We start from the raw sequence: 13,602 nt of genomic DNA on the forward strand, positions 1-13,602 counted from the left end.
GTTTGGAGGTCCCTGCCTGGTCTGCCTCTTTCTCTCCGTCCTAGAGTCTTATGTTTGTTTTATATGTCATGTCCAGGATTTTCAGTTGTATTAGGAGGAGGAACAGGAAAAAGACATCTATCCAATCTTCCTTGATCTGTCCTCTTTTAGTCACTTGTGTATTTGGTTTTCTACCAGATTTTGAGCTCTTTAAGTATATTTTTGAATCTTCAATACCTAGACTGGCATGTGATCTGTAAATATTTTTAAAAACAAAGCAAAACTCAGAATAAAGTGAATGAACTGCACTCATTTCCCACCCATCCTTAGGTGTGTGGTGCCAGGAAGAGGAGAAGGCTTGATTCTGTAGTGCTTTGATATTGAGAAAGTGGCTGGCTCCCAGAACTTACAGTGTCCTTCCTCTATTCTCTTGTGCGCTACAAAGAATTACCAGCAGGTGGCAGAATAGTTGAAAAAGTACTATTGATCAAAACATAAGGCCAATTTCCTTTGTGACATAGAGGAATAAATTCTTTTACATTATGCCTACCTTGGGTGCAATCCCAAGGTGTTGTTCTGAAGGTTAGATGCTTTTTGTTTTTCAGCCTTGGGGCAGATGTCCAGTGGAAACAGCTGGAGTAAAAGGAAGTGGTCTTTGTTAGGCCCCTTGGTGACATGACAGCAGGATTCTTGTTTCTGTGAAGATAAATGTGTAGCATGTAGTTACTCTTTTCCCTAATTTCTGGCAGTGAAACCTATAGAAAGGTGGAAACTGGATATGTGGAAGATTGCTTTTGTTAAACAACAGTTTAACTTGATAACTTAAGCAAAACAAAACAACAAAAAAAAGCTCCTCAAACACTCCATATCTTACCACCCATTTTTTGGTCAAGTCCTACTGATATACATACAACATTGATTATTCAATTTTTGCATTCTATTATTCATTAATTTTCAAAAGTGTTTTCTGATGTAAGAGTGTGTTTGGAGGTTGGAGTTGCTTTTAAACGTTTCTATTTGCTCTCATGGGACAGATATAATTATGTTGTGGTCATCAGACCAAAAAAGACTTGAGGGGAGGCGCTTTTTTTTTGAGTCAGGGTCTCACTCTGTCACTCAGGCTGGAGTGCAGTGGCACCCTGACGGCTCACTGCAGCCTTTACCTCTTGGGCTCAGGCGATCAATCCTTCTGCTTCAGCCTCCTGAGTAGCAGGGACTAAAGGCGCACACCACCACCACTCTCAGCTAATTTTTTGTAGAGACGAGGTCTTGTTATGTTGCCCAGGCTGGTCTTGAACTCCTGGGTTCAAGCAATCCTCCTGCCTCTGCCTCCTCAAGTACTGCCATTACAGGTGTGACCCACTGTGCCAGCCTGTTTTATTTTTATTTATAAAAAGGAAAAAATTGCAGATTTTGCAGCAACTTGGATGAACTTAGAGTCTATCATACACAGTGATCAATCACAGAAACAAAGAACCGAGTATCACATGTTTTTACTTATAAGTGGACCCTGAACATTTACCATAATAGAATTGGCAGTGGTGGGACACTGCCAGGGGAAGAGGTGGAGTACATAACATCAATAAGGGACCTGATCACAAATTAGGCTAAGTGGGGACCAAAGGAGGCCCACACTTTACCTGTACAATGATCACTTGTATCCCTAATCCTTAATTGTACTCACTTCTTTTTTTTTTTTTTTTTTTTGAGTTGGAGTCTCACTCAGTCGCCCAGACTAGAGTGCGGGCCACCGCAGCCTCGACCTGCTGGGCTCCGGCCATCCTTCCACCTCAGCCTTCCAAGTATCCGGAATTACAGGCGCGCGCTACCACACCCGGCTGATTTTTTGATTTACTGTAGAGATGAAGTCTCGCTGCCCAGGCGGGTCTCGAACCCGCGGGCTCAGGCAATCCACTCACCTCAGCCTCCCAAAGGCGCGGGATGACAGGCTGAGCCACTGAGCCCGGTTTGTACTCATCAGCTTTAAGATAAAATATAGCCCGGCGCTGTGGCTCACGTCCTGTAATCCCAGCACTTTGGGAGGCGGAGCCGAGAGGATTGCCTGAGTCCAGGGGTTCAAGATCAGCGCAACTTGGCGAGACCTCTTCTTTACAATAAATAAATAAATAAACAAACAAATAAATAAATAAGCTGGGCATGGTGGCACGCGTCTGTAGTTACAGTTACTTGGAAGGCTGAAGTGGAAGGATCGCCTGAGCCTTGCAGGTCGAGACTGCGGTGGCCCTGAGTGTGCCACTGCACTCCAGCCTGGTCGACAGAGACTCCAACTCAAAAAATAAAAATAATAAAATAAAATATAATATAAAATTAATAAATTTTCTACCATCTTTACAACTTATTATTATTATTATTATTATTATATTTGGATACACAGTCTCACTATTTGCCCGGGCTGGTCTTGGACTCCTGGGCTCAGGCAGTCCTCCTGCCTTGGCCACACCTGGCCACCTTCGGTAATTTTACTGGATAGGAGAGAAGCTCAAAGCAGTCAGTTAACTACAATCTCCTCTCCGATCAGTGAGTAGAAAAGAAGCGGCTGGGCGCGTTGGCTGGCACCTGTGATCCCAGCACTTTGGGAGGCTGAGGCGAGAGTATCCTTGAGCCCAAGAGTTAGAGACCAGACTGGGCAACATAGCGAGACCTTATCTCTACAAAACTAAAAAAAAAAAAAAAAAAAAATCAAACAGTAAAAAATAAATAAATAAATAAAAATTCAAACTTACACAAAATCTGGAAATACAATATAATGAACACTCGATTCATTAACATTTTGTCACATTTGCTTTATTTTCTCTGTCATAAAGTTAATTTGCAGTACATTGATGGGGATGGTCTTAAAAATTCCTTCAGTCTAGGTATGCTCCCCAATTTTCTCTCTTTTCCCTCACTCCTCTTTCCTCATATTTAAAACGTGTAAAACTCCAAAACCCTGCTCATCTCTTTCTCCTGCTTGGGAGTTAAGCTCTGATCCTGCTGAACACAAAGCACCCGTAGGCTGACTGATTTCCACTTGACTGTAATATTCATTTTAGCCTACAGTTTGGTTTAAATTCACACATGAAAAAAAGCTACAGTAGAATCTCCTGGCGTTACTCACATGACCTCCTTTATATTCCTTAAGGTAAAGTTCCTGGTTATTTTTTGTAAGGACTCAGCTGGGGACCTTTACTTTTCTACTGTTCACAATTCAGGGAATCACTGCAACTACAGGGAGGTGGGAGCTTCTTTTCTGTCTCTCGTTTTCCTGATATTCGTCTCTGGACTTGGGAACTGTGGTAATGTGTACAGGATCCTTCTTCGTCGGCTCCTAGAGCCAGTCTTACGCAAGGTTTTGTTTTTGTTTTTTTTTTGAGTTGGAGTCTCACTCTGTCGCCAAGTTTCCCGGGCTGGTCTCGAATCTGCGGGTTCAGGCAATCCACTAGCCTGGGTCTCCCGAAGTGCTGGAATTACAGGTTGAGCCACGGAGCCCGGCCACACAATGCTTTTTGTTCCAGAAAAGAAGTACCAAAAATAAGTAATTCCGGTGTGGGGAAGATCTCGGAACCTAGGTAGTAAAAAGAATTTGAACGGAAGAAAACAGAAAGAGGCATTTAGTTAGAGTCATGGAAATATAATAGCAAACTCCTCATGGCTTCCCTGGTGGTCTAGTGGCTAGGATTCGGCGCTCTCACCGCCGCGGCCCGGGTTCGATTCCCGGCCAGGGAATTAGTTTTCCTCTCTTTTCCTGCAGGATCTCTTAAAAATGGGTATCTGATAGTCAGTTTCACCTCCGCTCAAAGCTGAAATACTGAAAATGTACAACACAAAGAAGAAGTCGTCCGTAATTTTGCCATCCAAAGACCACTGTGAATATCCAGTTGTTGAAACAGAAAGTGGAATTGTGCCATACATACTGTTTTGTCACCAGCTATTCTTTAACAATATATTTCTAATACTTTGCAGTGAAAATATTCTTCAGTAACATATTGTTCTTTTTAAAAATTATTTAAAAGGTAATAGGTAAGGTAAAGGTAATATACATATTTACATGGTTTAGAATTCAAATATGCAAAAGGATATAACTGAAAAACCTGACTTTCACCTCTGCCATCAGTTTTCCCTCTGAAGTAACCAGTGTGAAGTTTCTTAATTATAATCTCGAATATGTTTTATACAAATGCAAGTACATGCATGTATATATGTGTGTGTGTGTGTGTGTGTGTGTTTACATACGCTCTCCCCCTTGCACGAATGGTTGTAATCCACATATACGTATGTGCTCTGTGCATTTTGCCTTTTCCGTTTAATAACATATTTCAGAAGTAGTTACAGATTAAGCATGAAGAGCTTCCTCCTTCTTTCTTATGGCACATGGCATTCCATTGTATAGACAGTCCGTAACTAGTTTAGCCAGCTTGCTATTGATGGACACTTAGGATATTTCTGTTTGCTATTACAAAAAAATGTTGCCACAAAGGATCTTGTACATAGCTTTGCACGTGTGCGGAATAAATGCCCAGAAATTATATCTATGAGATAGTAATTCCACTTCTAGTGACTTACCCTAAGGAAGTATGGAGGGATCTACACAAAGAACACAGATGTTCATCAAAGTGTTATTCATAAAACCAAAATTTTAGGGGGGAAAAAACCTAAAAATCCAGAAATAAGCTTGATTAAATCCATTGTGATGAAAAATGTTACAAGTTTTAAAAAATTATATTTACATTGTACATTGCTAGTGGGAGTGACTGAAAAGTATATGCATTTGTGGATAGATAATCCAATTTGCCCTCCATAGAGGTCATACTAATTTGCACTCCTACCAGCAATGTACAATGTAAATATAATTTTTTAAAAAACTCGTAACATTTTTCGTCACAATGGAGTCAATCAATTTTATTTCTGGATTTTTAGGTTTTCCCTCCCTAAAATTTTGGTTTTATGAATAACACTTTGATGAACATCTGTGTTCTTTGTGTAGATCCCTCGATACTTCCTTAGGGTAAGTTACTAAAAGTGGAATTACTATCTCACACCACATTTCGAGTGAATTCAAGAATAAAATGCAAGAACTAAAACTAATAAAAACTAGAAGAAAACATTAGTGAATAATTACCTTAATTTTGGGCTAGAGAGGACTTTTTCAAGATAAAAGCAAAGAGAGAAATCATCAAGGTTAAAACTGATAGATGAGACTATATAAAACAGAAAACTTCTATCTAAAAATCCCATGAATAATATTAAAAGACAAATGATAAATCATTAGGGAATATATAAGTACCAAATAAAAATATAGACAAAACACATGACTTAGTAAATCTCAAAGCTAATCCAAATAACTGGCAAGCTTATGAAAAATGACAAACCTCAACTGTAATAAAATAAATGCGAATTAATATGAGACTCCATATTTTTATCCTGCACTTTCATAAAGATGAAAAGAATGACAATATCCATTGACTGATGTAATTTGTCAATAGCCATTGAACAGTGAAAATTGATACTCTCTCTCCACATAGCAATTTCTCAATATGTAGTCAAATGTTAAAAATGTGCATACCTGCCGGGCTCCGTGGCTCAGCCTGTAATCACGCGCCTTTGGGAGGCTGAGGTGAGTGGATTGTCTGAGTCCGCGAGTTCGAGACCCGCCTGGCCAACTTGGCGAGACCTCATCTCTACAATAAATCAAAAAATTAGCCAGGCGTGGTAGCACATGCCTGTAATTCCGGCTACTTGGAAGGCTGAGGCGGAAGGGTCGCCGGAGCGCAGCAGGTTAAGGCTGTGGTGGCTGGGAGCGGCCACTGCACTCCAGTCTGGGCGACAGAGTGAGACTCCAACTCAAAAAAAAAAAAAAGGTGCATACCTTTTCAATGCAACTTTTCCATTTTTATGTTTGTCCTAAAGAAACACTTTGAAACGGGTAACGTGGTACAGAGAGAACTCCTACAACTAGAGCCTTAACTTGTCCACTGGGTTTCAGAGGCTCCCTTCAAACGTCGATAGAAGGAATCGACTTTTCTTAAACTTGTGAGACAAGAAACTATAATTTTCAATAGGAAAAATCTTAGAGAGCTTTTCCTTGTCTTCCTCCTTTGGCTTTGTAGTCTAAAAATATCTTTGTCTCAAAACACAGGCACGACTTAAACTCGGTAAGTTACTACCCATAAGAGAACCGACCAAACGCGCTTCCAGGTGCGTTGGTGGTATAGTGGTGAGCATAGCTGCCTTCCAAGCAGTTGACCCGGGTTCGATTCCCGGCCAACGCAAGAGGAGTTTTTTCCCCCCTTTAAAACTGTGAAGCAGATAGCAAAGACAAAAAGCTTCGGTTGGATTCGCCCTTGTGCTCTAAGACAGCTTGGACTCTCTCTCTCCGAAAGCAAGCCTCCGTTTTTTTGTAGCTGCACCCCCAAGCCAACTCCGTCTACTGGGTTCAGCTGCTAGTCTGGTAGGGTTTTACAATAATTATCCTTCTGGGAGTCTTAAGGGAGCGTCTCAAAGAGAGGCTGGTTAGATTTGTTTTTCTGAATCTGCGGAGGTGCCTCTGATTTACTGAGGAGTCAGAATAAGAAGTCAGCACAGCGTTCGCTGTTCCAGAAAGAGCGCGGTCAGCTCCTCGCAGCGCCGAGGGAAACAAGGAAAAAAAAAAATGAACAAGGGGCCCTCTCCCCCTTCCGCAGCTCACTAACTCCGCTTCTCTTCTGGTTCCACCATTCTGGGGACAGAACCTCATTTCCAGCGCACAGGCTGGAGGTGTAATTAAGAAAATCCTCCGGGGCTGCCCCTCGCACCTCTGGGCGTGGCGGCTTAGTTTTCTGGAGGCGGAGGGCCGACAGAGGACGTTGATTCCGGCTTTAGCCGCCGCTTTCTGCTCTCTAGTAAGGATCTGGTATCGACAGAGCGTGCGATATTGACACCGGCATAAACGAGGTTCAGAACTTTGGCCGGATTTGAGTCTTCGGAACAAGGCGGGTCTTCCTCTTTAAAAAGGCACAAAATCCAGCCGCACTGCGCCGCCTGGCAGGTGGCGCGCCGTGATCGTATAGTGGTTAGTACTCTGCGTTGTGGCCGCAGCAACCTCGGTTCGAATCCGAGTCACGGCACATGGCTTGTAGCTTGCTTGGGCGGATTGCGTTTTAGCTTTTTATAAATGACATAAGCTTGCAATTGAGTGAATAATAATATTTGCCCTCTGCTCATTTCGTAGCTTGCTCACCACTGCAAACCTAACTAGCCTGGGCAACTATGCTTGCAGAAATCGGCGCCTCTTCCGGAGGACGGACGAGCAGTAGCTCCGCAGAGAAGAGTGAGAAGTCCCGGGAGCCTGCCTGCCTGAGGTTCTGAATCCCATCTATTTTCAGGGACCTTCACACGTAGTGACCATGGTCTTTTACTCAGACGTTACAACATTTTAGTATTTAAAAACAAACACGTGCTTCAAATGAACAGCGAATAGGGCTTATTTTCCCAGCAAGCCTCCTCCATGCCCACCCCACCCCATTTCCCTGGTCTCCTGGTGCAGAGGATTTGCACCGAGAAGGAAGCGGGAGTTGCAGCCCCAAGGTCCCAGGAGCACGAGTCCCCACTCCTTCCTGCTCCGCAGGCGGCTTTTTGCGCCTCTCATCCATGTGTCCTCGTGCTCTTTCGCTGCGTCTTCGGCCGAGGATGAGGAGGTTCCTTTACTGGGCGGAATCTGCGGAAACATCGAGATTTCAGGCAGATCTCGTGATTCCCGAGTCCTTTGCGAGGCTGCTGGACCCGTGCAGCCTTCAACACTCTCTCTAAGTCTCAGGTTGCTCAGTGGTAAAAAGCTATTATTGGGTTCACTAAATTCTAGACCCCAACACTTCCTTAAAATTACATGGAGACAGAACTACTCTGTTACAAAGTAATATCTTTATGTAGGTAAGCCAGGCCTTCAGGTGCCCGGCTAGCTCAGTCGGTAGAGCATGAGACTCTTAATCTCAGGGTCGTGGGTTCGAGCCCCACGTTGGGCGTGTTATCTTTTTTTTCAATCAGTTACAAACAGAATCATGAATTTCTAAATCGCTAGTGCGGTTACTGTTCCCTTTAATTGATTCCAGAAATCGCCTCCAATTTTATCATAAAGCAGCAATCTGACCAGGGATCCTAGCGTCTGGGGCTATCGGGGGCTACCGGTCCACGGCGGCTCTGAGAGAGTCCGGAACCGCTGGGCTCCCCCTCTAGCCTTACAGCCGCTCCAGAGGGAAACACTCGCTCTCCTTTCGGTGGGAAATTGGATGAGGATTTGAAGGGCCTTCTCAGCTAGTTAAATTGTCAGCTTGGTGCTAAGGAACATCTGTTTTTGCTTTTGGGGTTTTGAAGGGTTTATCAGAAGCAAAAAGCTGTGACATATAACTCATTTAGGAAGGTCCCGAAAGGAAAAAGAGAAGACCCTAGAAAAGGGGTTGGAGAAGCGGAGGAGAGAAGCAGAAGACCAAAGAGAAGGCGAGGACAGGTAAGAACAGGAGGAACAAGGACGAAGGCGTAGAGCTGGCGAGCGGGGAGTTTCTCACAGCAGTCTTATCTGATGAGTATTTACTTGGTGTCTGAATTAACATTATTTTCACAAACATTTCAAGATACTTCTTTTTAATTCAAACCTGATAATATGAATCGAAAGTTCACATGGAAAACAGCAAACAGTCCTATCCAAGGAATTCTTTCTTTTCTTTGTCTGAATAAGGAAGGTAATTAGCCCTATGAAGTGTAAAATGCCAAAAATTATAACAATTTAATGAGTAAGATATTCTGTATGAATAGACATAATAGAACAGCGTCCAGAAATAGACCAAAATACATACAGATATGTAATATATTAGAAAAAGGGACTTAAGTCAATATATGTATATTTTTTGAGTCAGTGTCTCACTCTGTCGCCCAGGCTGGAGTGCAGTGGCATGCTCATGACCACCACAGCAGCTTCGACCTGCTGGGCTCTGGTGATTCTTCCGCCCCAGCCTTCCAAGTAGTTGGGACCACAGATGTGCACCACCACGACTGGCTAATTTTTTTGATTTATTGTAGAGACGGGTCTCACCAAGTTGCCCAGGCTGGAATCCATGGGCTCAGGCAATCCTCTCGCTTTTGCCTTCCAAAGTGCTGGGAATACGGACGTGAGCCACCATGCCCAGCTAAATCAATAATTTTAAGGAACAGTTTTTGATAACTAAAAGCTGTGTGGGGAAAAATGGTTAAAATATGGCATATCTTTCCCATAAAGATAAATTCCAAATTGATCAAGAACTTAAATAATCAAAGGAACATAAAAGTTTTTGTAGGAACCATGGAACAATTATTATTTTGGTGTGTGTAGAAAAGCTGTTCTATCACATGAACTCAGAAAGAAAATATTGACGAATTTGACTACACAAATCAAATGGAATCTGCATTTGCAAGGTCCAAAGATAAATGACAATTTGGGGAAATGTTCGCAACTTACATTGTGTTAAAGATCCTCCATTTTGAGCTCATGCTTAAAATTTGTGGCCTCAACGTCCTTTTCAGCACCCTAATTGTGATCCCACACCCCAAGTCACCTGCAACCCTTTGCCAACAAATTCACCTGCAGGATTCGAGTTCCTTGCAACCTTCTGCTTAATTTGTAGTCGAACAACCTGGGATAAATACCCTGGACCCAATGAACCTCAACCCACCCCAGAATCCAGTAAAGGCTTTGGCCCACAGATTCTCACTTTCTCTCTGCTCTCCACTAGAGCACACCACTGGTTGCGCCCCTGTGCCCGCATAGCACACTGGGGCCCGTTCTCTGGATGGGACCTGTGGGTGGAATAAATTTCTTCCTTGAAGCCTGTTCTCTTCTCCTGTGGCTGCACTTGCTTTACCATACTGTACTCAACATCTCCTTTTTTTTTTTGAATTGGAGTCTGCTCTGTTATCTAGGCTAACATGATAATGGCTCACCACAGCCTTGACCTGCCGGGCTCAGGTAATTTTTCTGCCTCAACCCCTCGAGTAACTGGGACTACAGGCATGTGACACCATGGCTGACTAATTATATATATATTTTAATTTCTTTGTAGAGATGAGGACTGCTATGTTGCTGAGGCTGGTCTTGAACTCCTGGGCTCAAGCAATCTCACCGCCTTGGCCTTCCAAAGTGCTGGGATTACAGGCGTGATCCAACACCAGGCCAACATCTACATTCTAGGAACACATATCATATATAGAAGGTAATGTCCCTTATCTTTATAAAATCCAGTAAGAAACAAATCAACAGACAAATAAAAATGGCAAACATATAAAGAAAAGAAATTATAAGTTACTATTGCCCAGATGAAAAGATACTCAGCCTTGCTATTATTTTTATTTATTTATTTATTTTGAGTTGGAGTCTCACTCTGTCGCCCAAACTGGAGTGCAGCAGCCGCTCCCGGCCACCGCAGCCTCGACCTGCTGGGCTCCGGTGATCCTTTCGCCTCAGACTTCCAAGTAGCCGGAATTACAGGCATGCGCTACCATACCCGGCTGATTTTTTGATTTATTGTAGAGATGAGGTCTCGCTGCCGAGGCGGGTCTCGAACCCGCGGACTCAGGCAATCCACTCACCTCAGCCTCCCCAAGTGCTGGGATTACAGGCTGAGCCACCGAGCCCGGCTAACCTTGCTAATATTAAAAGCAATGCAATTTAAACTGCACTGATATAACTTTTTTCACCTATCAGAATGGTACTTTTTAAAATGTTGGTAGAAGTTCTACGGGGTGTTTTTGTGGTTTATATTTATTTTAGAGCCTCACTCTGTCACCCAGGCTGGAGTACAGTGGCAGGCTGCTCTTGGCCACTGCAGCCTCGACCTGCTAGGCTCAGGCAATTCTTCTGCCTCAGCCTTCCAAATAGCTGGAACTACAGGCGTGTGCCACCATTCCCAGTTAAATTTTTGATTTGATGTAGTGACAAGGTTTCAACATCTTGCCAAGGCTGGTCTTGAACCCACAGGCTCAGGCAATCCTTTCGCCTCAGTCTCCCAAAGTGCTGGGATTATAGACATGAGCCACCACGCCCGGGTCAACAATATTTATCAAAAATTTAAGCCGGGTTCGGTGGCTCAGGCTGTAATCCCGCGCCTTCAGGAGGCTGAGGTGAGTGGATTGCCTGAGCCCACGGGTTCGAGACCCACCTGGAAACTTGGCGAGACCACAACTCTACAATAAGTCACGAATTAGCCGGGCATGGTAGTGCACGCCTGTAGTTCCAGCTACTTGGAAGGCTGAGGTGGAAGGATCACCAGAGCCCAGCAGGTTGAGACTGCGGTGGCGGCCGGGAGTGGCCACTGCACTCCAGTCTGGGTGACAGAGTGAGATTCCAACTCAAAAAAAAAATTTAAATAAGCAATTTTTACTTCAGCAACCCACATCTATAAGTTTATACTACATATATACCTACGGTGTGTGAAATGAAGTATGCATAAGGTTATAAGGGTATAATAGGCATGTTCAGGCATGCAATGTCTCAAAAACTTTAGTACTCAGTCAACCTCTGTACAGAAATTATTGGAAAATATGCATCATCAAAAGGAAGGAGTGAGTGAAAAATGAAGATCAATTGTGATCCATGAAGCAGAAGATTTAACAAAGAGAGAGGCAATGTAAATCCCAAGATGGTGAGGTAAAGGGAAATACTCTGGTATGATCTGTGGGATAGGCCTGAAAACCAAGTAGTCAAGAATGGAGCAGGTAGGAATGTGCCAGGAGAAATTTCTTAAAAGAACAAAAACAGGTCGGGTGCTGTGTCTCATGCCTATAATTCCAGCACTTTGGGAGGCCGAGGTAAGAGGATTGCCTGAGCCCACAAGTTCAAGACCAGCTGGGCAACTTGGTGAAACCTCATCTCTACAATAAATTAAAGTAGGTGGTGCATGCCTGTAGTTCCAATTAGTTGGAAGGTTGATGCCAATCACCTGAGTCTAGCAGGTGGAGGTTGCAGTGACTGTGAGTGTGCCATTGCACTCCAGCCTGGGTGACAGAGTTAGACTCCAGCTCAGAAAAATTGATACATTAATACAATATAATATACTTTGTAATAGTATATACTGTATATTAATATATTTATAATACAATCATTGATCTAATCAAAATTGTGATACAGTATATTGATATATTAGTCAGAGTTCTCCACAGAAACAGCACTCATAGGTTACACACACACACACACACACATAGAGAGAGAGAGAGAGAGAGAGAAACTGACTTATTTTAAGGTATTGGCTTACATGATGAGGAGGCTGGCAAATCCAAAATCTGCAGGGTAGAACAGCAGACTGAAGACCCAAGGAAGAACTGATGTTGCAGCTCAAGTCTGAAGTAGTCTGGAGGCAGAATTCCCTCTTCCTGTCTTTTTCTCTTTTGGTCTTCAATGGATTGGATGAGGCCCACCCAATGGAGGATAATCTGCTTTATCCAAAGTTCACTGATTTAAGTGTCAACCTCATCTAAAAATGTCCTCACAGCAGCATCCAGACTGGTGTTTGACAAAATGTTTGAGTTCTATATCCTGGCTGAGTTAAACCATAAAATTAACTATCACAATTGGGAAGATAGAGGAGTGTGTGTGTGTGTGTGTGTGTGTGTGTGTGAAGTCTGGAAAAACCAAAGGAAAAAATAAAGAAAACCCTGTGAAACTTCTGGATCATGATGCTTTAAATCCATAGGAGTTATGACTTGCCTAAGCTTTCAGGGGATAGGTAGTGACTGTAGGTTAGTGATCTGTCTTGTGGCTCCAGCAGCCTATAGTTAAGTTTGAGTCATGGCAGTGAATATAGCCTGGTTTGTCTGAAGTTTTAAATTTATATTTATATAGTGAGTGATTAGGTGATTACTTTGTTATCATAAAAGAAATAAAGCCATGCTTGCTATGAGAAAAAAAAGTCAGGTTAGTATTTTTTCTGCCTTTGGGAACTGAGAGTTTTAGTAGATGAAATTTTCTCACTTCATGTGCCTTTCTATAATCAATCCCTTGATTGTCTCTTACACACACACACACACACACACACACACACACACACTCCAATCCCTTTATGAGAAAAAGAGCAAAGAATTACAGGACAAATTCTGCTCCCACCTTCATGTGACTCCACTCAAGGAACTTGCAATCTGGTAACTATGAAGGAAATTTTAGATTCCTGAGGAATGTCTCCTTATATTACCACCTGTTTTGATTGAATATTTGTGTCCCCCTTAACCCCAATTCATATGTTGAAGCCCTAACTCTCAAGGTGATGGTATTAGGAGATGAGGCCTTTGGGAGGTAAATATGTTTAGATGAGATTGGGAGGTTGGGTTCTATGATGGGATTCGTGCCCTTAAGAGAAGAGGAAGAGATACTAGAGCTTCCTCTCTCTGCCTTGTGAGGTGAGAAGTCGCTGTCTGCAGGCCAGGAAGAGGGGCTTCATCAAGAACCGATCTACTGGCACCTTGATCTTGGACTTCCTAGTCTTCAAAACTGTGAGAAATAAATGTGTTTTAAACCACCCATTCTATGGAATTTCAATACAGCAGGCTGAGTTAAGACATCCAAACCTCTGAAGAGATCAAAATATGACTTGACTAAACTCTAGGTAAATGTATTTGATAATTTATCCTCTA

The 13,602-nt window shown here is 42.9% G+C and overlaps 4 non-coding genes across 4 annotated transcripts; all 4 read left to right on the forward strand.

Annotated features, from left to right (window-relative positions):
* Positions 1 to 3,633: 3,633 nt before the first annotated feature.
* Positions 3,634 to 3,705, forward strand: TRNAE-CUC. The gene has a single exon. It is a non-coding gene; the product is annotated as a tRNA-Glu (tRNA).
* Positions 3,706 to 6,176: 2,471 nt separating this feature from the next.
* Positions 6,177 to 6,248, forward strand: TRNAG-UCC. Its single transcript has one exon. It is a non-coding gene; the product is annotated as a tRNA-Gly (tRNA).
* A 762-nt stretch (positions 6,249 to 7,010) lies between these two features.
* TRNAH-GUG lies at positions 7,011 to 7,082 on the forward strand. The gene has a single exon. It is a non-coding gene; the product is annotated as a tRNA-His (tRNA).
* Positions 7,083 to 7,903: 821 nt separating this feature from the next.
* On the forward strand, positions 7,904 to 7,976 carry TRNAK-CUU. Its single transcript has one exon. It is a non-coding gene; the product is annotated as a tRNA-Lys (tRNA).
* The last annotated feature ends 5,626 nt before the right edge of the window (positions 7,977 to 13,602 follow it).

The sequence above is a fragment of the Carlito syrichta genome, unplaced genomic scaffold, assembly GCF_000164805.1.
Source record: "Carlito syrichta isolate Samal-C Ts95f unplaced genomic scaffold, Tarsius_syrichta-2.0.1 Scaffold308835, whole genome shotgun sequence".
NCBI lineage: Eukaryota > Metazoa > Chordata > Mammalia > Primates > Tarsiidae > Carlito > Carlito syrichta.